Source organism: Palaemon carinicauda, chromosome 7, assembly GCF_036898095.1.
Source record: "Palaemon carinicauda isolate YSFRI2023 chromosome 7, ASM3689809v2, whole genome shotgun sequence".
Lineage (NCBI taxonomy): Eukaryota > Metazoa > Arthropoda > Malacostraca > Decapoda > Palaemonidae > Palaemon > Palaemon carinicauda.
This window is the reverse complement of record NC_090731.1, coordinates 141279082-141306581: the sequence shown is the minus strand read 5'-3', so window position 1 is coordinate 141306581 and position 27500 is coordinate 141279082. Positions and strand designations below refer to the sequence as shown.

The 27500-nt window shown below is 34.5% G+C and overlaps 1 protein-coding gene across 1 annotated transcript in view; it reads right to left on the bottom strand.

Moving 5' to 3' along the window:
- Positions 1-27500, bottom strand: part of LOC137644041 (dopamine receptor 2-like) — a 681134-nt gene that overhangs the window by 450508 nt on the left and 203126 nt on the right. The window lies entirely within an intron of this gene.

Here is a 27500-nt window from a genome sequence, read left to right as displayed (position 1 = left end):
AAAAACATATCCAAAGAAAGCTTATCAGCAGTGCATCAAACCTCAACAAATGCCGCTTCGCTCACCTTTACCACGCATACACTTGCGCTTCATAATTATCAAAGACACTCTTCACCAGTCACTTGACACTATATAATTAGCACTAACTCTTATTAACTTCCGTCCTCCAAATACTTAGAATTTTAAGCTCTTTTCAGCAGACTGTCATAATAGTTCTTGAAAAAATATCAAACCCTAAAAAAGCATTTTGAATCCTCTCTTTTTAGTTAAATTCTTGACCTATTTTTCACGTTTCCACATTTTTCCTACTTTCAGATTTGTCTTACAATTCATATACTACACAAAGAAAAATCACCTCAACATCATTAACCATCTGTCTAGTCAATTAAGTTAAAAAAAAAACACCCTCCATCTACGTAAAGAAGGCATAAAAACTCCCATCATATATTCCAACCATAGCATTAATATCCAGTAATTATAACTTAACTGCTTCTCCCCTGCTTCACCTATTGCGTGACTCGCACCTTCCCTCATTCGACAATCATCCAAGGTATTAAATCTAAAGGGAAGTGACAATAAGAATCAAGATAACCTATTCTTCCATAATCAATATCAACATTCATTAATTATTCTTTCTGGTTTCTGGTTTCGATTTCCTCTTGTTCATATATACTCGTAATTTTCTCCTTCAACAAGCAATTTAATTTTTCCATTAGCTTCTCCTTTTACCATCTGTTTTGATATATCAATCTATTTCATTCCTTGTGATTTTCTTGGAATACCACATAACACTGTCTGTATTGGAAAAAATCGTTTTGATACAGTTTACAAACCAAGTTCTACCACTCAGCTAATTTTTCACAACTGAGGACAGCATCAGCTACTGCATTTTCATAAACTGAACACTTCCACTCAAGGTTCCACTCATATATCAGTATTGGTTTAGCTTCGTTCTTCACATTCAACAAACCTTCAAACTGCACTCCACATTAATTCAGCACTGTGTTCGCTTCTTACACCATCTGCTACTTTATTAACTGTGCTTTGATTTCTACTAAAGAGTAACCATCTCTTACTAGTTGTCGTCTCATATCCTTCTACTTTTATGCCTACCTCCATTTTCTCCCACATGTTCTTCATGCCTTCCCTACCCATCCTCATATCTTGGATTTCAATTTATAGTTACATTTGTAAGTTTCTTTTCAGTCATTCCTAAAATTCTCATCATCTGTTAAGACAACATACTGTTTTAATTATCTTTTCCTAACCACTTTAACCACAAGCACACCATATTTTTTTGTGGGACCAATGAGGCTCTTCTTGATTCATTTTAATTCAATTCATATATATATATATATATATATATATATATATATATATATATATATATATATATATACTTAAACATAAGCTAATTTAGTTACAACTCAAGAGATCTATGGAAAGTATAATGATGGAGAATAACAGTGAGACAGAAAAAGAGCAATATGTGTGTGTGCGTGTGTCAAACAATAAACCGCTTCTCTTACCAAAAAGCGATTTATTATACATACCAAAAACATTATTATCATTATTACTATAATTATCACGGTGCAAAATATTATGACTGTGCATAAATTCTTTTCAAATCCAGCAAATTGCGATTTGCTGTAATCGAAAAATACAGGAATATATAGCCATACAAGAGAAACCCCCCAAAAGTCTGGACTAACGAAATTCCTAATTAAAAGACTCCTCCCAGCTAAGGAAACATCTTTTCAACAACAATAAACCAACTCGAATAAACTTTTCTTTCTTTTTATGACGAAAAATTGCCTTTGTAATACAAGAGAAAATGAAATGCCTTACCAACGCAGAAACTTACAAGCCAAAGACTTTCCTGAAAACTTGGGTGGTAATTAATTACGAGACATTTTATTGAAGCCAATCTCATGACGTGACCACATGTGCGTTTTTAACGGTTTGCTCGCTTGAGAACTCCTGCAGGTGGCGACGACGAAGGAGGAAACCACTGAACCTGAAGACAACGTCTCAAGCAGGAACATGACATTCCTACCCCCCACCAACCCCTTTCATAGCCAGTTTCAGTAAAGACAAGCTGAACTTTTACCAAATACAAAACAGGAAGCCCAAGGATTACATCTTTGTAAATAAACTATCACCCTTACATAGGAGGCAGTCTCTCTCTCTCTCTCTCTCTCTCTCTCTCTCTCTCTCTCTCTCTCTCTCTCTCTCTCTCTCTCTCTCTCTCTCTCTCTCTCTCTCTCTCTCTTATATATATATATATATATATATATATATATATATATATATATATATATATATATATATATATATGATGGGTTGCGTACACTAGTTAGTAATAAATGACCAACAATGTGAATAAATCTATGATAATATCTTAACCATCTGTTGCTACATCTCCGTGCTTATATGACCGTCAATGTCTGTCTTACTTTACTTTGATGGCTGCTTTTCCGGTCCCACACAGCAGGGGACCCCCAATCTCTACAGGACCTCCACTGTCGTTTTACCTTGTTCGTTCAGAGTATTTAACGTTTCATGACTCGTATTCTTCATTTACTGTTAAATGGTCACTATCAAAAGTCTCATGAAATAAGGTCTTCAGTTTCCTCTTGAAAGACTTAATGTCTTCAATCATTCGAATGTTTCGTGGGAGCTTATTCTGTAGTCTCGGGTCCGCATATTTAAAGGCTCTATATTATATTTATCCGAAATCTTACAATGATTTCCAACAAAAACCTAGAACTAATAACTCCAGAAATAAGTATTGAATTAATTAACATAATAATTAAGTGTCCTACTAACAAATCTAAATTAATTTTCAATATATCATTCGGTTTAAACTAAAATGTATGTCTATAATCCTTAGCCCTATATATCCGTGTTTGGTATCAAAATTAATAACTTTTCAACTCCAATCCCTTTAAACATGTTGCACTTCGATATCATTATTCCTATTACTAATTGCCAGAATAAGTGACCCTCACGCCTATCTAGGATTACCTTCTCGAACAAGACCATAATCTTAAAATCCCAAATGACAGTTCCTTAAGCAGCCTGGAATTTCAGACTTCCAAGAAAAACATGTGCGACTAAGCTTCGCCTCAAGCATATACTATTAAACATACTTGAAAGGACAGTGTTGATTAGTCTTTCATATTCTCAAGAACTCCCCACCCACGATAGTACTTCAATTAAATCTCTACCTTTTTATTTGGAAGCCAAATCCTTTGACACAGATATTTGTCATATATTTCTACCTGCATTTCAACTAAATGAGGCCACCCGCTGGTATTTTCAACTAAATCCCAACCCTTTCTACAGCCAAATTCTGTGACACAGTTTATCACCTATAAACTTTTACCTAACCTTTGGCCATCCGAGATTAGCAATAACTCACCCAGTCTTCTTAAGTAAGGGATTAAACACATCTGGTTATGACCGGATTATCATTCCTTTCACAGCTACATATCCCCTCAAGGTAAATTTCCTGACCCATAGTTTTAAAATCTCAAGACCACCCTCTCCTGGTCTTTTCTACCCAGTGTGTCTCCTCATTCCAGGCAAGATGCCATTTTGTTCGCTGTGCCCAACGAACGCATCACCATGGGCTGGCCTCACAACTTTACCCTGCGGATACTGAGAGAAAAGATGCACGCCTCCCTTCCTACCCGAAGACATTTACCTGTGGATATAAAGGCAGAACCAGTTGAACAGCCGTCACAAACAAAGCAAAACGGCTACAACTACCACTACATAAACTTATTAATGTAAAAACAGAACAAGTTTAACCGCCCTAAAGAGTGAACCAGTGTAACAACCCTAAAGAAAAGAACCAGTTGAACAGCCAAGAAAAACAAACCAAAACAGCTATAACTACCACTATATAAACTTGATTGTGTAAACAGAACCAGTGTAACAATCCCAAAGAAAAGAACTAATTTAACCCCTGTGAAGAAAGAACCTACAGTATTACCATAACATTTTAAAATTATTGTGTTAAAAACAATTAGTTTAACCACCGTGAAGAAAAATTCAAATAACTTAACATTTTTAAACTCTATTGTGTTAAAAAAGAAGCAGTTGAACAGCCTGGAAGAACAAACCAAAACAGTTATAACTACCACTATATAAACTTAATTGTTTAAAAAAACAGTACCAGTTTAACAACTCTAAAGTAAAAGAAAAAGTTTAATCACGTTGAAGAACCATACTACTTCAACATTTTAAAACTTGCCTGTACTAAAAAAGAACTAGTTTAACCAGCGTTAAGAAAGACCCATACTACTATAACAATTTTAAACTTGCCTGTTTTAAAATAGTAGTTTGACCACCGTAAAGAAAGAACCATACTTTTTGAACTTGCCTGTGTTAAAAGAGAATTAGTACAACAACCATGAAAAGAGAAGCAGTTTACCACCCCGAAAAAAAAGAACCAAGCTACCATGCCATTTTAAAGCTCAATTGTGTTAACAGTGAAAACTTACAACATTCAAGAAGAGAAGACTAAATTTGTACTTGAAGGAACTAAGTTAATAATTCATTCATCACTGCAACTTTACTTACTTCTAATGCTGGAGTGCCTATTCTTACCCCACCCAAAAAACTGAAAACTCTTCAAGTCCCCCACCCCCTTTCATCACCAGTATCTCCACGGTTAATCTGGAGATCCATGAACTGCTGAAGTTAGAGGACCAAGGGTGTGCATGTTAAAAAGTACACGGCGATAAACGGGCCGTTATATCTAGTGTCCCCTTCCGATAGTTGGGTAAAAAAGTAACCCCCTTCCTATAGGCCCTTAGTGCCATTCCTCAAGGGCGTGGGGCTGAACAATTCCACCACACTATTTACGCATTTATCAATATGGAATACTAAACAATATTTTCCATAAGGTCTATTCACCTACCATAAAAATTAACACAATTTAAATTTGTATATATATATATATATATATATATATATATATATATATATATATATATATATATATATATATATATATATATATATATGGGTGTGTGCGCGTGTGTGTTTGTTTGTGTAAAATTAGAACCCATATACGGATAAATATTCTCCCTCGACGTCTCACTTACATCCACAGGCACCAATCATTTATAAGCGACAATAATCAATTGATCACTAAGTATTAGAGCTATTTAGCTTCCAGTAGGAACATGATTTAAGAGCTTATCCAGACAGTTTTGTCCCACCAAGATATCAGACCCAAACATTATATTTTGCAAGTAGAATATATCAGTCATAATACTCCACGAGAGAGAGAGAGAGAGAGAGAGAGAGAGAGAGAGAGAGAGAGAGAGAGAGAGAGAGAGAGAGAGAGAGAGAGAGAGAGAAATAATTTCATTAATAGAATAAAGCCTTGTATTACTGATGAAACGTTAATGAGGGAAAAAATGGACCAATATTAAAAAACTCGCCATCTAATTAAACGCCCTAGGAGATTTTATGCGCGCAACCTACACGCCCAAATGTCCTTAATAAGTGTGAGTTTTCCCAGAAAAGTAGCGGCATTAGCTCTAACTTTTCAGTGTGGTATTTTGAGGGTAACATCCGCGATACCTAACGAGATTGTCGTGTTATGGCTTTCCTTAAAGACCCTTATATAATAAGTTGTTTTTTTTTACCTCTAAATCATGTTTTCGTCAATCATTGTAGTTTCCTTTGAGTGTTTGGATTATTACATATTTTGTTTGTTTGTTTAATTTTTCCTTATCAAACAGCTGTTTTTCCATTACATCAAAACGTGTTTAAACATACTGCCGTATGATGTTAGTTTGATGTTTGATTCGCCATAAAAAAACAAATGCAACGTTTCACTTTCATTTCAACATCTAATACAATAAAACTTATATATCTCTTTCAAACATAAACAATAGAACATAAAAAAAATATATATATCAATAATGATTACACGATAAACTAACTCTAATATTGTAAATTTAACCACTCATTAAATGTTGACTCAAATCAACGGTACATTCTTCCCTATAGCTCAAATCAACGGTAAATTTTTCCTATAACTAAAATCAACTGTACATTTTTCCCTATAACTCAAATCAACTGTGCATTCTTCCCTATAAGTCAAATCAATACATTTTCTCTATAATCAAAATCATTGTACAATGCTCCCTATAACTCAAATCTATGGTACATTTTCCCTATAGCTAAAATCAAATGTACATATTCCCTATAACTCAAATCAACTGTGCTTTTTCCCTAAAACTCAAATCAACGGTACATTTTCCCTATGACTCAAACAAACGGTACATTTTCTCTATATCTAAAATCACCGGTACAATCATCCCTTTAACTCAAAACAACGGTGCACTCATCCCTATAACTCAAATCAACGGTACATTCCTCTCTATAACTTAAATCAAGAGTGCATTCCTCCCTATAACTCAAATCAGCGGTACATTCTTCCCTATAGCTCAAATCAACGGTGCATTCCTGTCTATTACTCGAAACAACGGTGCATTCTTCACTCTAGCTCAAATCAACGATACATTTCTCTCTATAACTCAATCAACTTCACATTCACCTCTAAATTCAACGAAAGGTTCAGGAATTAATCGCCTGTGCAGAAAATTTCCTAAACATGAGCTTTTCAATTTGTATACATACGAGTATTTCATAGCGATAGGATAAGCTTGACAGTGATTTGTTGGGCATTTATTCCTTTGCCATATCTTGCTAAATAAAACAGGTTTGAGATTAAGACAAATTGCAAACACATGTTTTGCGATTTTTTCTAATAAAAAGGACACAATTTCTATTTAAATATTTACGTACTTAGATTTTTATTTATTGGCGTTATTAAGCCCCATATACTTTAGAAAAATCTTTTCTCTGGTAATATTTTTGGCCATATCATTAACACAAAAAACAACAACAGCGAAAATAATAATAATAAACAAAAACAACCAAAAAGGCATCCATATTTTTTTCGGGTGTTACCAGGCTGGATTCGTTTAAGTATAACAATATTCATCTTTAATCGGTTGATGTAATGTATAGTTTGTGCTAGGATATATATAATTTATATATATATATATATATATATATATATATATATATATATATATATATATATATATATATATATATATATACTGTTGTCCATATGTATGTGTATATATATATATATATATATATATATATATATATATATATATATATATATATATATATATATATATATATATATATATATTGATTGAGGTGCTTGCATCTTAGGCTGAGCAAGTTTTAACACTCATACAGCCTCTCCTCCTATCTACTTGCATGCTACCTTCCTGTGGTCCTCCTGATTATTACAGAATGAATGCAAGCGACAAAGTGTCTGACAGGATAATCAGACTCCCTCTGCTGCATTCTATGGTATGCCTCTTTAGGTAAAGGGTAGGAAAAGGAAAACTCTGAAATAAAACCATGCCAGTCAGTCTGGCCGCAAAGCTAGATCTGGTGGACTAGACTATCGGCAGACCAATGCAACTTAACACCAAAGTCTTGCACGTCACACGTGTGTGCCACAGGAGGAAGATATGGAGCCAGAGTGTGTGGGCATCCCTCTGGCAAAGTGTTGTCCACCCTAAACAACGGCCTTTCCAATCTTACTATTGTCTCTCTAAAACCCTCAATATTTCCTTTCTCTTCCTCTCCTCATAACCCTACCTAAAAAGACCAGTGGTAATGGGAGGAGGGTGGTGGGAGTAGGCTTGGTGTAGCTGGAAACTCTTAGCCCAGAACTACATACTAGCAGCAGGTGTGTGATGGCTGCTTTCATTGTGACCGTGACCACGCAGGAATTCTGTCCAGCACCTTTGACTGAGCAGGCCTTTTCAGGAGGACTGCTACTCAACACAACTAGGGAAGGCCCTATAAAAGGTGGTCACACCATCCCACTCATTGGACAGCTGCACCCAACGATGCACTGTAAATGCAGCCGTAAAAAAAGGAATAATTATAGTAAATCGTACCTCAAAGTACGTGCATGAAATGTGCACACCCTTATGGATGCCAGAAGCACACACCACCCTCAAAGAAGAACAGCCTTAGCCTCAAGAGAACTTGCAAGATTCAACATCGATGTGGCTGCTCTCAGCAAGACTAGAATACTTGGCAAAGGGCAAATCACAGAAGTTGGGTGAGGGTATACTTTCTATTGGAAAGAGAAAAACCTAGAAGACGACCGTTCCCAGGGTGTTGGCTTTGCAGTTGAATCCCAATTAGTAAAAGCCCATAACCTGACACCACATGCGATTAATGAAATAATCACCTCACTAAGACGACCACTCCTAAATAAACAGTTCATCACACTATTATCAGTGTATGCCCCAACACTAGATGCAAAAAACCATATCAAAGTTGCTTTCAACCAACGGCTTGACACTGCCAAATCCCAAATTCCAGCTGGGACTGTCTCCTTCTCTTAGTGTATTTCAAACGCCAGAGTAGGGCGAGACCATGAACTTTGGCACAACATAATCGGCAGACAAGGCTATTACCCATCTACACCGCAACACTAGATGCAGAAAACCATATAAAAGTTGTCTTCCACCAACAGCTTGACATTGTCAAATCCCAAATTCCACCTGGGGACTGTCTCCTTCTCTTAGGGTATTTTAACACCAGAGTGGGGTGAGACCATGAACAACATAGTCGGCAAGCAAGGCGTGGGAAACTGCAATGATAATCCTCCTCCTCCTTGGCCTTTGTGCTGAACAGGAACTGTTCATCACAACCACGCAGTTCAGACTCCCAAATCGATTTAAGGCCACCTGGAAACATCAGGGATCAAAACACTGGCATATCTTAGATTATGCCATTGTCCGAAAACAATGCAAAAATTAGGTTTGGATCACAAGAAGCATGCCTGGAGCCGATGACTGCAGGACGGACCACCGGCTGCTCATCACAAAATTAAAACTAACCATCAAAAGGAATCCACATAACATCCAACAAAACGAAGCCAGAAGATACGACGCTGGTAGATTAAAAGATTCTAATACATCTCGATCTTTCCAAGCAGCAATCCTGCAGAACCTACCATCCAGAGAACCTTCAATCAACAGTGAATGAACAAACTTTCGAGATGCCATCAATGAAGCTGAAAGAACCATAATCGGCCACTAGAGCAAACACCACCCGGACTGGTTTGACGACGACGAAGATATTAAGTCCCCTATTAATGCCAAACGAAAAGCTCAAATAGCCCTCGACAAAGACCCTAATTCCCACCCAAAAGAACGCTACATGTGCACAAGCAAAGTCACAGTGTCAAGCCAGGCTTCGAGAAATACAAAATGAATGGTGGCAGCAAATGACTCAAGATCTACAAGGTTATGCTGACAGTAAGGACCTTAGAAGCTTCTTTGTAGGCACAAAGAAACTTTTTGGACCAAAGCACACTGCTGTGGGGACACTCTTGGCAGCAGACAACACCTTCCTCATGGAAGATATAGAGATCCAGAACTATTGAGTAGAATATTTCAACACCCTTCTGAACTAGAACTCATCAGCCCAACACGACTTCCTCCGAAATGTGTTAAAACATCCACCCCAATTATGGATGTCCCTACCACCTACATTTCAAGAACTTGATGCATCTTTAAAACAAATGTACCAGGAGAAGGCCGTGGGACCGAACAACATTCCCATGGAATTCCTGACCCACGGCAATTTTGTCCTGAAGAAGCGTCTTCACTCCCTCATACTATAAATATGGGAGGAAAAACACGCCCCCAAGTGATTGGAAAGATGCACTCCTTGTCACCATCTTCAAAAAAGGAGATAGAAGATAGTGTGGGAATTCTAGAGGGATATCCTTGCTATCAATTGCTGGGAAGGTCTTGGCAAGGATCCAACTACATAGATTACAAAATGTAGCAGAAACAATTCTGCCAAAATCCCAGAGTGGTTTATGCCCATCTAGAGGAACCATAGCATTGCTTTTCTGTCCTCGTCAACTTCAGGAAAAATCAAAAGCACAGCAAAAACTCATTTTCCTAATTTTCTACGACCTCGAAAAAGCATACGACAGAGTACCAAGAACAGCGATGTGGTCTGTCCTTAAGCGCTTCGGAATCCCTGAGCCTTTTGTTGACATGAGCAGTCCTACAAGATAGAGTGACAGCTAAAGTATTCCACCAAAGCAACCTGTCAGGCCCCTTCCCAATCACATGTGGACTAAAACAAGGATGTGTATTGGCATCGACCCTTTTCTCTTTATACTTAGCTGTCATGTTATATGAATTACCCCACAACAACCCAGGGGTTGAGATAAAATACAGATTAGATGGAGGAATTTTCAAACTGGCCAGACTCACATCCCAGCGCAACACCAGCGTCATCAATGTGACGGAACTACACTGTGCAGATGACAACGCTATCTTAGCCCACACCAAAGCAGAACTCCAATAATGTTAATGCTGCCTCCAGGAGTTTTTGCCTAACAGTTAACAAGGCCAAAACTAAGATATTAGCCCAGCCAATACCAGGGGATAATCCACCAGTAACTAACATCACCATGGATGGAACCACCATTGAATGTAATGAACACTTGCCATACCTGGGAAGCATCCTTTCCACCCAAAGCTTACTCCAAAGAGATTGAAAAGAGGTTATAAGCTAGCCATACTGCATATGGGAGACTATCCACTAGCGTGTTCATGAACAAAGACCTAACTACCCATACAAAGGTGATGGTATATAATGCCATTATAGTATCTACCCTGTTATATGCATGTGACACTTAGACCCTTTATAGTAGGGACCTTAAAACTGGAACAATTTTACCAGAAAAATTTGACCAATAATGAAAATCAAAGGGAATGAAAATGTTTCCAATACAGCAGTCCTTGAAAGAGCCAACGTCACCACCATCGAGGCCATGATCAAGAAACATCGCATAAGATGGTCAAGCCATGTGATGCGCATGAACACAAGACTACCAAAGAAAATAGTCTTCAGAGAACTAAATACAAGAAATGGCCCTAGAGGCCACGCTATGTTTCGATTTAAAGACCAACTCAAGATATGCCTCAAGTAAACTAAGATAGGCCCCAATACCTTTACAGATTCAGCAAGTAACAGGAACGATTAAGAAGCAAAGTTAAATTGTGCACGTACCCCTTTGAAGTGAATAGAAGGCCCAACATGTTAGCTAAACGACAGCAATGGGCAGAAAGAGCAAATCAACAACAACCATCTCCCACGATTCAGTGTGATCAATGCCCACGATTATTCATAGCACAAATTGGGCTTAGGAGCCATAAGAAGACTCACCACCCTGACAATAATTAACCTACTATGGCCCTCTCCTCTATTCAACCTTCTATTGGGACTGAAAACTATGATATTCGGATAAGAGTACATGCCGACGACGACGACTGATTTAGGCACTATTGAAAAGCTGAGCAGAAGCCCGTTGCTGGTTGAGGATAGAAATTAATATTACAAAATTCAAAGGTGAAATGAACGCTGTAAAGGTTAGACAAAAACAAAAGATTTTTTTACAATTAACTCTAAAATAAAATTATGAGAAAATGGTATCAGATATGTATACTTTTAGAGCACCATAACACACTGTAAGAAACTGCTTTTCAATGAAATATAGTAAGATATCTATTCCAGTAAATGTCATTAAAGCATGGGAGAAAATTTTTGACACATTCGAAAACTTGCTGAGAGATATTTTTCTTCTAAAAAAATCAATCTGCTATAACTTTTTCCATATTTGAAACTATGCAAATCATAAAAATGGGAAGAATTGGTATTTAAAAAATGAATCAAAATTTCTATATTGTTTCTACACGACACGTAAACAAAATAAAATTTATTACACCAATTTTATGGAATGCGTACCAAAATATGTGATAAAAATCAATTCTATTTAACGATTTTAATAAATAATGATCTAACACTAAACTTCAGCAAATAATGAACAGTATGCAGTACATCGGAAATGAGTTATCGGTTCAATGCAATTCGTCGAAATTTTTAAGGTACAACAACAACAACAACAACAACAATAATAATAATTGACCGTACTAGTGAACTTTCATTCTTACCTTATATATACTTTATATCATTAGGTAACCCTACAATGATTAAGAGAAAGCACATAGAAAGAAAAGAATTCTTTCAGCTATACAACTATGATCCAAAGAGCAGGAAAAGAATTATATTCATACATTAATGGAAATTATCGTCAACACAAAAGTACACAGAAGCAATACAAACTATACAGTATGAAAACAATAGTTAACTTTCAGTAGGTTTCATAAAGTTAAATTAAAATAATTATATATATAAAAACTTCACGGCAGATGTGACCAGAACTGGTTGAAATAAATATACAGCGATGAGCGACTCAGCTGAGTTGACATGGAAAAATTCGATTTGATGAACTGGCTGTCAAGTCTGGCCACCATAAAAAAGGGTTTGTCCGGGAATAGGTTCCAAAGTTTACCGAAATGAATAATTTGAAAAATTATTTATGTATTTTTATCGAAGGTTTACGAAGGTCGCTGAACTTTATTCAAGCTATATTTTAGCCCCTGTTTGTTTGTTTGTAAACAACTTCCTGGCCACAATTTTACTCATAAGGTAGTGAAACTTTCAGGGATTAATTGTTATGTTGAGACGAGGAAGTGATTTAATTTTATTTAATTTTATAAGTCCTATGTTAAAGTTCAGGGTCAAGGTCGAGGAATAGGTCGACAGAATTAACCCCAAGGCAAGCTGGTTTCGAGAAAGGAGCAGTCGTGGCGGAGGTTTGTACTCTCAGGGTGCTTTTCTAGTGGCTGTTATTGCTGCTATTATTATTATTATTATTATTATTATTAGTAATATTATTATCATTATCATTATTATCATTATTGTGTCTGGAACACTAGACATAAAGATATGATAAAAAATCAATATCATATTAAGAAATTAATTATATCAAGACCCTTAGATCAACATTCTACTATACTCTCATTAATAATCTAGGAGAGTTTTATTTATGACTATATCATTGTATAATCACTACGAATGTTTATGAGCAACTTAAAAATTCCGATTCCTACCAGAGAGGAGAGAGGGACCTATGAAAAAACATAAAAACTATAATTACTAAACCTCTGATTGTTCTGAAATCATAAAGAGGCAGAGAATGTTAAATCCTACCAAATCAAATGAAATTTTAATGTATGTATTGTATTAAGGTTAAGAAACAAGTAATTGAGTACAATGAATATGTCAAGCAGTAGGAGTTATCCAATCTCTCTCTCTCTCTCTCTCTCTCTCTCTCTCTCTCTCTCTCTCTCTCTCTCTCTCTCTCTCTGCCAATCAACTTCAGTTGTCAAGTAATCTAATGCAAAGTCCTACACTACAGCACAATTCCAAAAGGTCTAATTTTCATTATCTTTACAAGGATGTTTTTCGTGTGTTTATATTTATAGAATGTAACGTTTAGTGTTGTGGTGGCTTATATAGTAACGTCCCTGACTAGTGATAATAGAGAATGGGGTGCGACTCCACCTCAAACTCATCAGTTCCTTTGGTCACTGCTACCTCGTCACACCTGCATTTTAAGGAATCACCTGATACGCTTATTCGATATTTTTTTAAATTTAAAATAATTTGAAATGTTTTTCTGAAGAGTGAGAGGAACGGAAATGAAACTGTACCTGCACAATATGCCCACAAACAAGCGCTATTGTTGGTCGTGCAAACGCATTGCTAAAAATTTTAACGAGAGAGCGTGTACCTGTTGTGAAAACTTGTTTTTTGCCCATTACACAAGGAGAAAAACCTAGCTGCAAAAACATAAAAATGAATGAACAATCAGAGTTTTCATCCTCAAATTTCAAAGAATAATTGATTGAAACAAAAGACTGAAAGGCTATTAGAAATAAAACTTTAGTCAACAGAGAAGTTTTCAAACAATTTATGATTGGGCATAACAAAACAATTTACATGAAACCTGAATACTTAAGTTTTACATAAGGAAATACTAGATCTTACCAAACAGAGGTTGGCAGATAACACATGCTCTGGCAATATGGCAAAGGATATGATGGGTGCCACACATAGTCCAAAACACAGCCAGGAGCAACGGAAATCTAATAATTTACCACAAAATAGGATATCGGGCGGCCCACAGACAGGAGAGATAGTCTTGTGTTTCCTGTCCTCCCCAATATTACCCCCAAAATATATCTAGAATTCTGCGAAGTACATGTTTTCCGTATTGAGACAGTTAAGGAAATCAGCAGTAAGCCATACAAAAGCTAAATAACTTATTTAAATCTATAACATTCACTTATGTATGGTACACATTTCGCATTTATAATTTTTAGAGATTCTCAGGATTCTGAAGCTATGTTATATGAATGTTAAGATTTTGTTTTAAAAGCAAAGCTTCGAGATCATGTTTCTTGCTGAGTTGCAGTGCAAAAAGCACCAATATTCCGTAAAAATAATTATATATAACTCCTTTCCTTGTTCATTTGAACGATCTTTATCATCAAACTTGAAAGAAGCATAAATCCATGTAATGAAGTCTTGTTTTGTCAAGTTAATCCATGGTAGTATTTTAAACTTCAATAGGGATCTTTTAAACGAACATTCTTCTGATGAAGAGTTTATTGCCAAAAATAAGTTTACAAATAGGCCTTGACTTTTGAACGTACTTATCGTGGTTCCAGTTTATAAACTAATTAAATTAGATAATGTTTGACTATAATCTACGTTATTACGGTTTAAAACTTGCTACCCGATAAGTCTTTTCCCATTTAGTTTACTTAAACTTTTCTCCGTATTACCAAGATGATACGTGAAAAATACGAGAAAGTCGTTATTGCTCTCTTTTGACTTTTATTTTCCATTAAGATTCCTTTATAATATCAGATTTGTATATATATATATATATATATATATATATATATATATATATATATATATATATATATATATATATATATACACGTATGTATGTATGTACAGTATGTATAGAAACAAATACATATAAATATCATATATATACACATATATATATATATATATATATATATATATATATATATATATATATATATATATCTATATATATATACATATATATATATATATACAGTATATATATATATATATATATATATATATATATATATATATACGTATGTATGTATGCATAAAACACACACAAAAATATATATAATTTTAGAAAACAGCATATTTGGCCATGACTAAAGTTACGAAAGTTCGTGGTATCTTGATTCTAATCTTAACATTTGAGAGAGAGAGAGAGAGAGAGAGAGAGAGAGAGAGAGAGAGAGAGAGAGAGACCTAATTCAATAGTCCTGGAAAAATACACAAAATTATGCAGTAGACAAAATTAATTTCCTCAGTATAATGTAGTTCCTCTTAATTGTGTTCTAAAAAGTTTAATGAAATTAATTATTTTCTTTTCTTTCTTCGCCCTCAAAAAGAGTTTAGTCTTATTAACTTTTATTCATCAATTTAGAATACCCTCCGAGATAAAGCTAGGCTGTTTACCGCTAAGCATTTAAAATTTAGCTCTAAATAATATTATGAATATTTTATTCTTTAAAAGCAAGCCAAGAACTTCTTAGAAGCGGCGGAAGAGAGGGTTTACTATTCGGAGGTAAAGGCAAAGGTACCTCGAGGCTAGAAGTGGGGTCGAATATCAGAAAGCTACGAAGCAAAGGAGGGTTTAGGAACCAGAGCGTCGGTGACTTTCAAACTGCAGTTGAAAGCGTCCAGAGCGAAGATGGATTAGAGCGGTGGATACGCATATCCTTCTGACATATATTATATAATTAAAAGAATCTGGGGTACATGGCTTAGCGTTAGGACAAGGGAGATAATTCAAAACACGTGTAACTGGGGTGAGGGGAACATGCTGTAGCACCACGAAGCCAAAATTAAGAGGTTGGACAGAGGTGCAAGACAGCAAATAGGAACAGAGGTTGTGGTGGCCTATTGGAAATGTCATTTTATGGCGTTCCGCGGGACTGGGGTTCAACTCACGCTCAAGCTCGATAAGTGCTTGTAGTGTCTGCAACCTTACCATCCTTGTGTGCTAAAAATGGAGAGTTTAGGGGAGCCTATAGGTCTACCTGCTGAGTCGGCAGGCCATAGCTTGGGAGTGAGGGAGCTTGAGCGCTGATAAAATGTATGTATGGTCAGTCTCTATGGCATGTCCTGCTAGCTAGGACAATGCCACTGTTCCTTACCTTTGCCATTCATGGGTGGCCTTTAAACCCTTCGAAGTAGAAGACTGAAATGCTGAAGCAGCTAGAGGGCTCATTTGTAATATTTTTGTAGGTAGTAGGTTGGCCAAGGCACCAGCCACCGTTGAGCTACGACCGCTAGAAGGTTATTGGGTACTTTGACTGGCCGGACAGTACTACATATATCTCTCTCTCTAGTAATGGCTCATTTTTTCTTGCTTACGCATACACCAAAGTCCTGCCAATTCTTTCCACATTCTCATCTAAGTAAAACATAAATCAAAAGAACTGATAATAAAATCTTCATGTAACCTTCGGGAAGACACAAAGTATATGTATGCATATATAATTAAATATATATATATATATATATATATATATATATATATATATATATATATATATATATATATATATATATATATATATATGCGCCTATTCAATATTTTTGAGAGAGCACAGCATATTGATGCAAATATGTATGATAAACAAAAAATCGTGAACGAAATGTTCTTGAGAAGAGAAACTGTAGTGTGCTACAAAGGAGTTTGAGTGTTTTCTGAAGCGGACTGTTAACAATAAAAATGAGCTAGAGTAGGGTTATGGAATTACTGTTAACATTAATGATGGATTGATGTACATATTGTATATGGTCCAAAATTGACATTTCTGACTCCTGTACGTATTTGAGAGTAAATCGTAAGATTCTAAGATAGTCAAGGATAAGTGGCTAATACTAGTGAGGTACTACTGAACATGAGATTCATGCGCGATTAGGCAATTGAAGGATGAATAGGCTGAAAATATATTTATTTATTTATATATATATATATTTATATATATATATATATATATATATATATATATATATACACATACATACATACATACATATATATATGTATATGTAGATATATATATATATATATATATATATATATATATATATATATATATATATATATATATGTGTGTGTGTGTGTGTGTGTACATATAAGCATACACGCACACACACAAACAAACTTATGTGTACCCGTGTATATATATATATATATATATATATATATATATATATATATATATATATATATATATATATATTATATACCTGTGTAAGACCGTCCATTTACATGTATGCTTTTGTGTGTGGAGAGAGAGAGAGAGAGAGAGAGAGAGAGAGAGAGAGAGAGAGAGAGAGAGAGAGAGAGAGAGAGAGAAAATCTAATAATACCAATATAAAAAAATTAGTTACTGTTATATGGATCTTTAGAATTTTAATTTATTGAAAGATTTAAAAAAAATAAATCAGACAATGGTTACAGTAGGTAAAATTTGGAAAACAAATCACCTCAAATTACATATGAAAATCAGGTTATATATCAGTTTAGTTAGACTGATTTTACTGTAGATTCGAGAACAAAGCCCTCAGAAGAATATTGGGAGTTAAATGGCACGACAGGATTAGAAATGAAACTATAAGAAAGATTACTCTAGTGTCATATGGGGATGAGATCATGTTGAGGGGTAGATCGAGATGGTTTGGACATGCTCTTCGCACTCCGCCAAGAGAGATTGGTTCACCAAACTTTAAAATTTGGCTCCACGAGGCACTAGAAGAGTTGGAAGACCTTGGCCTACATGGCTGAGGACTAGGAAACGTGAAATAGGAGATGATGAATTGAGAAGTATTGATATACAAGCTCTAGATAGAGAAGACAGGCGAAATCTAACCAAGGTCCTTTGCGTCAATGGGCGTGGGAGGAGATGATGATAATGACGTTGATAAAAGAATAGATATCCAAACATATAATAATCTACACGAACGAATTCCTCCTTGGAGGTTATTGCTCCATTATGTTACACTTCTGGTTTCTGATAGCAGAAAGTTCATTTCCAATATTTATGTTCGCAGGATTTAAGAAGATAATGATTTGTATTTTTATACCTATTAAATAGAGAGGCGATCTTTCCTTTTATGTATCCCGGTTCGACCATTTGGCTTGGCAGGAAAATGCCACATTCTGGTTTGGGAGAATTTCTCTCCAGGTGAGAAATTAGGATTACTTCTACTGCTTCCATGATGATTGGTGCTATTTATACACCAGCTGACCATAGTTTTCTTACTTCCTTCTTTAGGCTTTGATTTTTTTTTCTTTTTTTTTTTTAAAGTATCAAACTCTGCGTCCCATGGTATATCTCCATCAGCCAGAGATATTAAAAGAGTTTCTTTTTTTTTTATTTAGGATCAGGTCGCGTATTCCAGCCTTTATCACATGGCCATTTCCTACAACATAGCCCTTGAGTAACTTGATTTTCTTTTTTAAATTTTCAAGTATTTTCTTCGGGAATAAGGTCTCAAACCTTTTTCAATAATGGTAAGTTACACCTACTTAGCGACCATATGTATTTTCTTGTATCAATTTCAGTGAATGCTGGGCATTCACGTGTATATTATTATTGTCAGTATCATTATCTAGGTTGTCGTTATGATTACTATCATTACTATTTTTATCATCATTACCATAGTTATTTTTGTAATTTATGCTATCAATAATAATGAAAAACAGCATGGTCCTCATATAAAAAAAAAGAAATCTAGAAGACTAAACTTTAGTTCATAAATTCAAATACCGAATTATTGAACCAATCAGTCACGTCAGATATCAAGTTTTTATCAACCTTGCATGTGTTCTCCATTTCAGACAAAGGAGTGGAAATCCTCAAATATCAATCGTTCAATAATATGAACTTCATAAATTTTTTATAAAAATAAAACTTCACGAGTTCAAGTAGAAAAATAAAACTATGAGAAAAAGTGGCGTACAGAGCCTTTAGAGCAGAATGGGTTTGAAGAAAACATGGCCGAACTATGAATAAAAAGATCTTTTTTTTTTTTTGCCGTCAGGGGAGATGCGGGTTGGAGGCTTTTCATAATACTAACACAGAGAGGGATAAGAGAAGTGGGTTCTGAAAAAAAAGTGAGAAAACAGAGAAGTGAGGTGAGGCAGAGAGAGGAGGAATGAATGAGCATTGAAGTTCGTACTGGAGAGAGTGAGAGTGAGAGTGAGAGAGAGGTGAGAGCCTTACTGACGCTTTTCTTGATACCTTCCTTCTTTCATTTCATTCTTAAGGGCCTTGAATGTATATATCTTTGTATGAGGATTAAAAGGAAAATGATGAGAGAGAGAGAGAGAGAGAGAGAGAGAGAGAGAGAGAGAGAGAGAGAGAGAGAGAGAGAGAGAGAGAGAGAGAGAGAGAGAGAGAGTACCTCGAGAAGTTGGTATTTTGAAAAATGGGAATGAGAAAGGAATGAATAGAGTTTATACGTAAGAATAATAATCATAAAGCCATTCAATAACTACATATTTTTGTCATCCTAAATAATTCTAGTATATCGGTTTATTAGTAGCTAATACTGACGTAAGAATACAGCCTTTTTTCGATGTTTTCTTTTACTTTGACTAAAGAAGGCAACCATGATTTACATTAGATTCTAAACAATCTTTTCCTAATAGGTTCACAGACATCATTAACGAGTTACTTCAAGAATAATTACAATGTAATTAATATAACATCTTTGAAGGGAACAGATATAGCAACCTACGTAGCTGTATGGGACATAGTTATATGGCTAATTGTTTTAAAGTGTTGAGCAATATATAAATGTACATTTATCTATCTATCTATCTATCTATCTATCTATCTATCTATATATATATATATATATATATATATATATATATATATATATATATATATATATATATATATATATATATATATATATCCACCCAAGTGTTTGTGTATGTGTGAGAGAGAGAGAGAGAGAGAGAGAGAGAGAGAGAGAGAGAGAGAGAGAGAGAGAGAGAGAGAGAGAGAGAGAGAGAGAGAGAAGGAGGAATATCTAAGGCAAAGCAGGCTCTATATAGAAATATGAAAACACGAAAGTTGATAGAAAAATATCATCATCATCCTCTCCTACACCTATTGACGTAAAGGGCCTCGGTTAAATTGCGCCAGTCGTCTCTAATATAATATAATATAAAAATATAAGAAAAACATTTTCAATAAAAAGAATAATAACAATGCTCATGAGAGAAAGAGACGGCGAACGAGAGTTCAAAGAGAATCATATTCAAAATATTGAAGACCTCAAGTTTATAAGCCTTTTAATTTCCACGGATGCTTTGATGATGAATATTCACAAAACACCTCATTCATGGTTTTAATAAACCGAGTTAGTGAATTAATTTCACACTACATACGTCTTTTACACTCATTTTCTCATTTTATCCTATCATTACATTATTATTAGTTAACGCAGATAGTCGCCGAGAAATTGAGAAAATATTTTCAGACCGAATATAGATAAAATAAAGGTGGTGGAGACAAGTTCAGTCTTCGTACACAATATCCCATATCTTTATACATAACAATAAGATTTCTTGAAATTTCCAGAGGTATACACTTTACTTAAGGAAATAATTTTGAAATTTATCTAAAAAAAATTTACGAAACTAGTTTTATTACGCAACAGGAATTACACATCCCGTAAAAAATGTATACATTGTATAATTTATTCCTCCAATATAAAATGCCGCGATGGTATCCGTATTTCAGGCATTGAATTGATGGTGCCAGTTCATAGGTCCACTTCAGACTTAAAATATTAACTTCAACCTATTGCTGCCACTTAGGTTACGGTACCCACAGGAATATGGTTAGCTGAGTACATGTTTGGAATCTAAACATTGCCCACCCAGGCCTACCTCTTCCTACTTAAAGATCCAGTCAAGAATTTGGTCTTATGATTTTAAAGTTTTCACTTGGTTCTTATTTATCCATTAACTTATATTCAATCGGAGGTTAATCTGCTGTACATCGATAGGTCCATTACACATATATTCATAATTACATACATACATACATACATATATATATATATATATATATATATATATATATATATATATATATATATACAGTATATACATATATAATCATATCACTCCATATATAGAACTGCGAAGGGTCATATAATTAATCACTATATACACGAAGTAATAGTAATATAAATCATAAAGGAAAGACCCAAGCTTATTATTATTATTATTATTATTATTATTATTATTATTATTATTATTATTATTATTATTATTATTATTATTATTATTACTATTATTATCATAGTTGTTGTTAATTGCATGAATTTCGTATAATGCACCAATCATGAACCTAATTAGATAGCAAAGAACAAATATGATAAAGCTCAAACTTCCACTGAAACTTATCGTGAACATAGCCTTCACTTACAGCCTCTCCTAATCTATTTTCAAGTCTTAAGGGCAAAGTTTCTAAAGAATGCATAACTCCTATACCGCTATATCATATAACTTCTTGTTCCGTGAGCCCTTTCCTTCAAATCCTTTTTATATCTGTTTTAATGTTGCTGTCGTTTTTAAAATACTTTATTTTAATTGTTCATTACTTATTATGTCGTTTATTTATTTCCTTATTTCCTTTCCTCACTGGGCTATTTTTCCCTGTTGGAGCCCTTGGGCTTATGGCATCTTGCTTTTCCAACTAGGGTTGTAGCTTAGCTAGTAGTAATAATAATAATAATAATAATGATAATAATAATAACAATACCATTTTCCTGATCTTTCCCAAAATATTTCTTTTATTTTTTGGCCCCTCTTCTTTTTCTCTATGAAACCTCTTAATCAGATTATTTTATGACGTGTTCCACAACTGGCGTTGCAAGATACAATGTAACTTGTTATTACAGTTCAAATGATTTCCCATAATGTAATCAATGATATAAAAGATTAACCCATCGAACAATCGCATGAAAATATATAAAGGATAATAACGAATGAAAATTATTATCGATTTCATATCATTAATAAAAAGCCCTTTAGTATTAGTAGTAATAATAATAACGCTTTTATACAACAACAACATTTCAATTATGTTTTATTAAGATGAAATCATAAATCCACAACTTTTATTTGTTCATTTATGTAGAATAATAATAATAATAATAATAATAATAATAATAATAATAATAATAATAATTATTATTATTATTATTATCATTATTATTATTATTATTCAAATGATAAAATCACCTTTACCCAGGGGTAAGCGAAATTTGAACTGAAATGATTTGTTAACACTTCATACAGTAGTTTTCACTTAAATGAGGCGAGAACACTTTGTGTGTGTGTGTGTGTGTGTGTGTGTATGTGTGTGGAGAGAGAGAGAGAGAGAGAGAGAGAGAGAGAGAGAGAGAGAGAGAGAGAGAGAGAGAGAGAGGAGGCTAACTGTTAGAACGTATCTTCACCCTTCACAGTAAAATTGGAGTATAGAAAGCTGTCTTGCCAGTTTCGAATTTTTTCCCAAAATTCTCAATAGTATTCAAGCTCAAAACTCATACAACAACAACAACAATAATAATAATAATAATAATAATAATAATAATAATAATAATAATAATAATAATAAATCATGTAAATAAAAAGTCATGTTCGGCAAGAAATGGTGGTATCCAGCATCGAAATCTTTAAATTAAACAAGAATAATTCCTGACCTACAACCAGCATATTTCTCTAGGTGGGCTTCACTTTTATATTGGAAAAACTTGCCTCATATCCTCGGCATCTTCCACTTCCAATATATATTTTCCCGATAGAATTACCGTCACCCCCCCCCCCCCACCCTTCCGAATAACCTTAGCCCTGACTCGGTTTGCTGCGACCGTTTCATTCCACAATACACGTCCTAGTTTCGCTCGCTCTCTGGAATTCTGATGGTGTGGTTAGTGGGAAGATATGGCCGGAATTCTAACCCTATCTATTATCCGTCTTTTGACCTCTTGGTACCTGACTGTTACATCATACTAGAATAACCACATATACGCAATTGTTCAAACATGTACAATAAGTCAAGCTGAAAAGCAAGACAATGAATATTACAGTCTTATCTGTAAGGAACATTGCAGTTAGCTATGTAGTAGTACTAGTAGATTGCATGGCACTATGGCCAAAGACCACATTACAAATATTTACACAAATAAAAATGGAAGAAAAAATTTGTGGTTAATTGTTTTGTTTTATTGAACTTTTGGGAGACCTACTTCAAGTCACTGTCAGCTGTCGACAATTTGAACATACAGTATACCTTAATTTCTATGTATGTTTGGAGTTTTATATATCAGAATACGCACATACGTTTACTTACTGAATATAAACAATACAGGGAGGTTTATCCTACCGGTTCTGTGCAATTAAGCATGTATATACAGAAGCACATAACTAGAGTTCGATTTGCTGTTAAGTGACACGAGTTAGCTGTTGCAATTCTTCGAAACAATAAACAAAATGAGGAGAGAGAGTTAGGACTCATAACAAACATAAGGGACAGATTTCAAATATTCATGAAATGAGTGCCAGGCCAAAGGTAAATAATGAATTCTGCGAATTACTCTTTCATTTAGTTCGGACGCCAACGACATACTATTTGTGTGTTAGCGACATAATCGCCCGGCTTCGCCTCACAGCCAACGTAAACACGGACAGGTTTATGCATCGACTTGAAACGATTCGGTTTGTTTGGATCAGCTGATTTGATGAATAAACCTTCGTTCACTTGTGTTAACATAGGTGTGTGTCTCGCGTGTGGCCCTTTGAATAACTAATTACCTGTCAGATTCCCCTCTCAAAATCGGCAACCCTTCTACCCATCTCTTTGGTGCATTTTGCACGAAACAGGGGGCCACATACTCAATTCTTTCCTTTAAATCAACACGGGTGAACTGTGCAGCTGTTCCTCTAATCTAACAAGGGTAAATCAACTTGGATATTTATCAGTGATTAGAAATACCCGTAGAACTATCGAACTATCGATAGTATTCGCTGTTTTTCTAACTTGCACAAACAAATACATTCGACGTGGAATAACACACACAAACACTTACAAGCAAACACACACCTATATATATATATATATATATATATATATATATATATATATATATATATATATATACATATATATATATACATATACATATATGTACATATAAAGTATATATATATATATATATATATATATATATATATATATATATATATATAAAATGTTTTATTACCACGTGACTTTAATTCTATTATATATTAAGTCATAAATGCCTTTTAAAGTTGAAATAGCTCTCTATTTGAAAAACTAAATACCATCGGTTCTAGAAACAGAATCAACACTCGACTTTTCCAATGAGCCAAAAAACTTAGGATAATCCTATATAAAAATCAGACATCAACCCTACTGAAATAAAAATTTCCCAGACCCAGTCTTTTGATATAGAGATGTAAATTTCGCTTTGATTGAAATATACAATCTTCAATTTACATAATCATTCAATAAAAACAATTTCAATTACATCAAAGATACAGTGCTTCCTATGGCATTAAGCTTACAGCTCAATAAGGAAGTAATCTTCGGCACCACATTCTGTCTCTGAAGGAGCATGTCTATCATTTTCTATTCTGTTCTATTAATGCCAAGAAATGGTCAGAACATAATGTTGCCTTTGTCACCAGCAGTCCACTTAGGGCTGCCTATTATGTTTCCCTTGTCGTGCCAGAAGTTCACATGGTGTTGCCTATTACGCTGTCATTGTCGTGTAAGAAGTCCACATGGTGTTGCCTTTTATATTGCCCTTTCTGTGGTAAAGTCCAGATGGAATTGCCTATTATGTTGCACGTGTCGTCCACATAGTGTTGCCTATTATGCTGCCATTGTGACGCCAAAATCCACATGGTATTGCTTTTATGTTGCCCTTGCCACGCCACAGTCCCCATGGTGTTGCCAATTATGCTGCCATTGTCGCACCAGAAGTCCACAAAATGTTGCCTATTATGTTAGCCTTGTTGCGCCAAAGGCCATATGGTGTTGCCTAATAGGTTGTTCTTGTCGCGCCAAATAAGTCCAAGAATGCAATAGAATACACTGCGCACTTCAAAAGTAACTTGAATAATAGAAAAAGCATGATAGAACTATTCAGAATTTTACTCACTAATTTTCGCATCCAAATAAAGTTTGACATGTGCCAAGAGTCACAAAAGATTTAACCTTGACTAAGATAGAGAAGAAAGGAGTCACCTGAGTGTGATTAAGATATGATTGATTTTAGGTCGAAAGCAGGAAAGTTAGAAATATGTAATATAATTCGCCAAACAAATCGTTATCTTAATATAAAAACTAAAATTTAAATATAAATCTATGTATACCAAGATGACCACATGCGGGGCTCTAAAGATGACCGAATGGCAAAGGCAAGGTAAAATTACCTTGGTATTTACCGACTCTTAGTCGAACCATCAATGAAAATATAGAATATATATTTACTTTTGTATATATTTATAACAATTTCTGGAGGAGATAATTCTACAGTAATAATATATAAATGGAAAATATTCTTATCTTTAGCAATTAATTTTTTAGGGGAGGGGATAACCATGATTTTAATCGTGTATCTTAGAAAATATCACTGAATGAACATTTAGAAGGCCTTCGGATACGACTGTCATAACACAAATAAAAGGTCTGACAATCTCAACATTATAATTATTCTTGTTTTAACAGGAAGAAATTCTCTTGGTCTTGTGCAGGCAACTTGACTGGAAAAAATGAACTCATTACATTAATGAGGTTGATGAGAAGCAATTAAGATTCCGGACAGCTTGAAAGGATATATGTATAAATGCCACGGGAACTTTGCTAACTAGCGTTTCTTACGGCACCAAGGGTTATATATTAATATTAATGATTAAATCAATAAATATATTTCGTCGAAATGTTCGGCAACTGGAAATATTCTGAGAACGAATGTGTCACTTCCTCTGCAGTAAGATTATTAACAAAGGAGTCATCATAAAACACTAAACCAAAATACCGTACAGTTATGCATATACTTTCACCAGTAACATTCTTACCACTTAGAATACCCCAGAGATAACTACCAAAGCCTAGAAACATATCATTATAGATACGTACAATACAATTAAAATTTTCCGCGTTTCATCAAGGAAATCCTTTCAACTTCTATTAGAATGATTTTGATCTCCAATTATATATATATATATATATATATATATATATATATATATATATATATATATATATATATATATATATATATATATATATATATAAAGAGAGAGAGAGAGAGAGAGAGAGAGAGAGAGAGAGAGAGAGAGAGAGAGAGAGAGAGAGAGAGAGAGAGAGAGAGAGAGAGTGAGATTTATGTCATTCTGTTCAACATTCTCTTTGAGTTTGAACTATTGAAGTTCCACCAAGTCAACTTCCTAATTGCGAAGATCATTCCACAATCTCGCCACAGCTGGAATAAAACTTCTAGAATACTGTGTAGCATTGAACACTATGATGGACAAGGTAAAATTTAAAAACAACTGCATACCAAGAACTACGTACAGGATGGTACAGTCTGAGAGTATCTGAAAGCAAAGAATTGTCACAATTGCCAAAAATCTTATGCATCGTGCATAAAGAACTAACTGAACGACGGTGCCTGAGATTAATATCTAGATCAGGAATAAGAAATTTAATAGACCACGAATTTTTGTTATACAAATTAAGATGAGAGTCAGCAGCTGAATTCCAGGCATGAGAAAAAATACCAGATACAAGTCAGAATGAAAGAATTAAAACATTTCTTCAGAAAATATGAACCACCAAAAATCTTAAGAAGTCATTTTCTTATGCAATTGAAAAAGAAACACACCGAATGTTCTTCTCTAAAGTAAATTTGCAATCAATAATCACAGCTAAAATTTTAATGGAGTTGTAGACATTATCAATGCTGAGATCTGTATGACAAGGAGTCTCTATCTTCGACCTGCTTACAATCATACAGAGTTTTGTTAGGGTTCAATTCCAAGCCTCATATTTTTCGCCATGAACTAATTTTAGCAACATCTCTATTAAGGGATTCAGTGGTTCTATTGAATTACATACACTTTTAACTAAGCTATCATTGTCAATTATTTCCAGGTGATCAAATGCCCTAAACATTCTCAAACTCATCCTTTCACCTATGATAACCATTCTTCTATTTTTATTTTTCATATGAACTTTTCTCTTTCCACCAATTTTTCTTAAACGGACTATACTGCACAAACGGATTATTTCCGA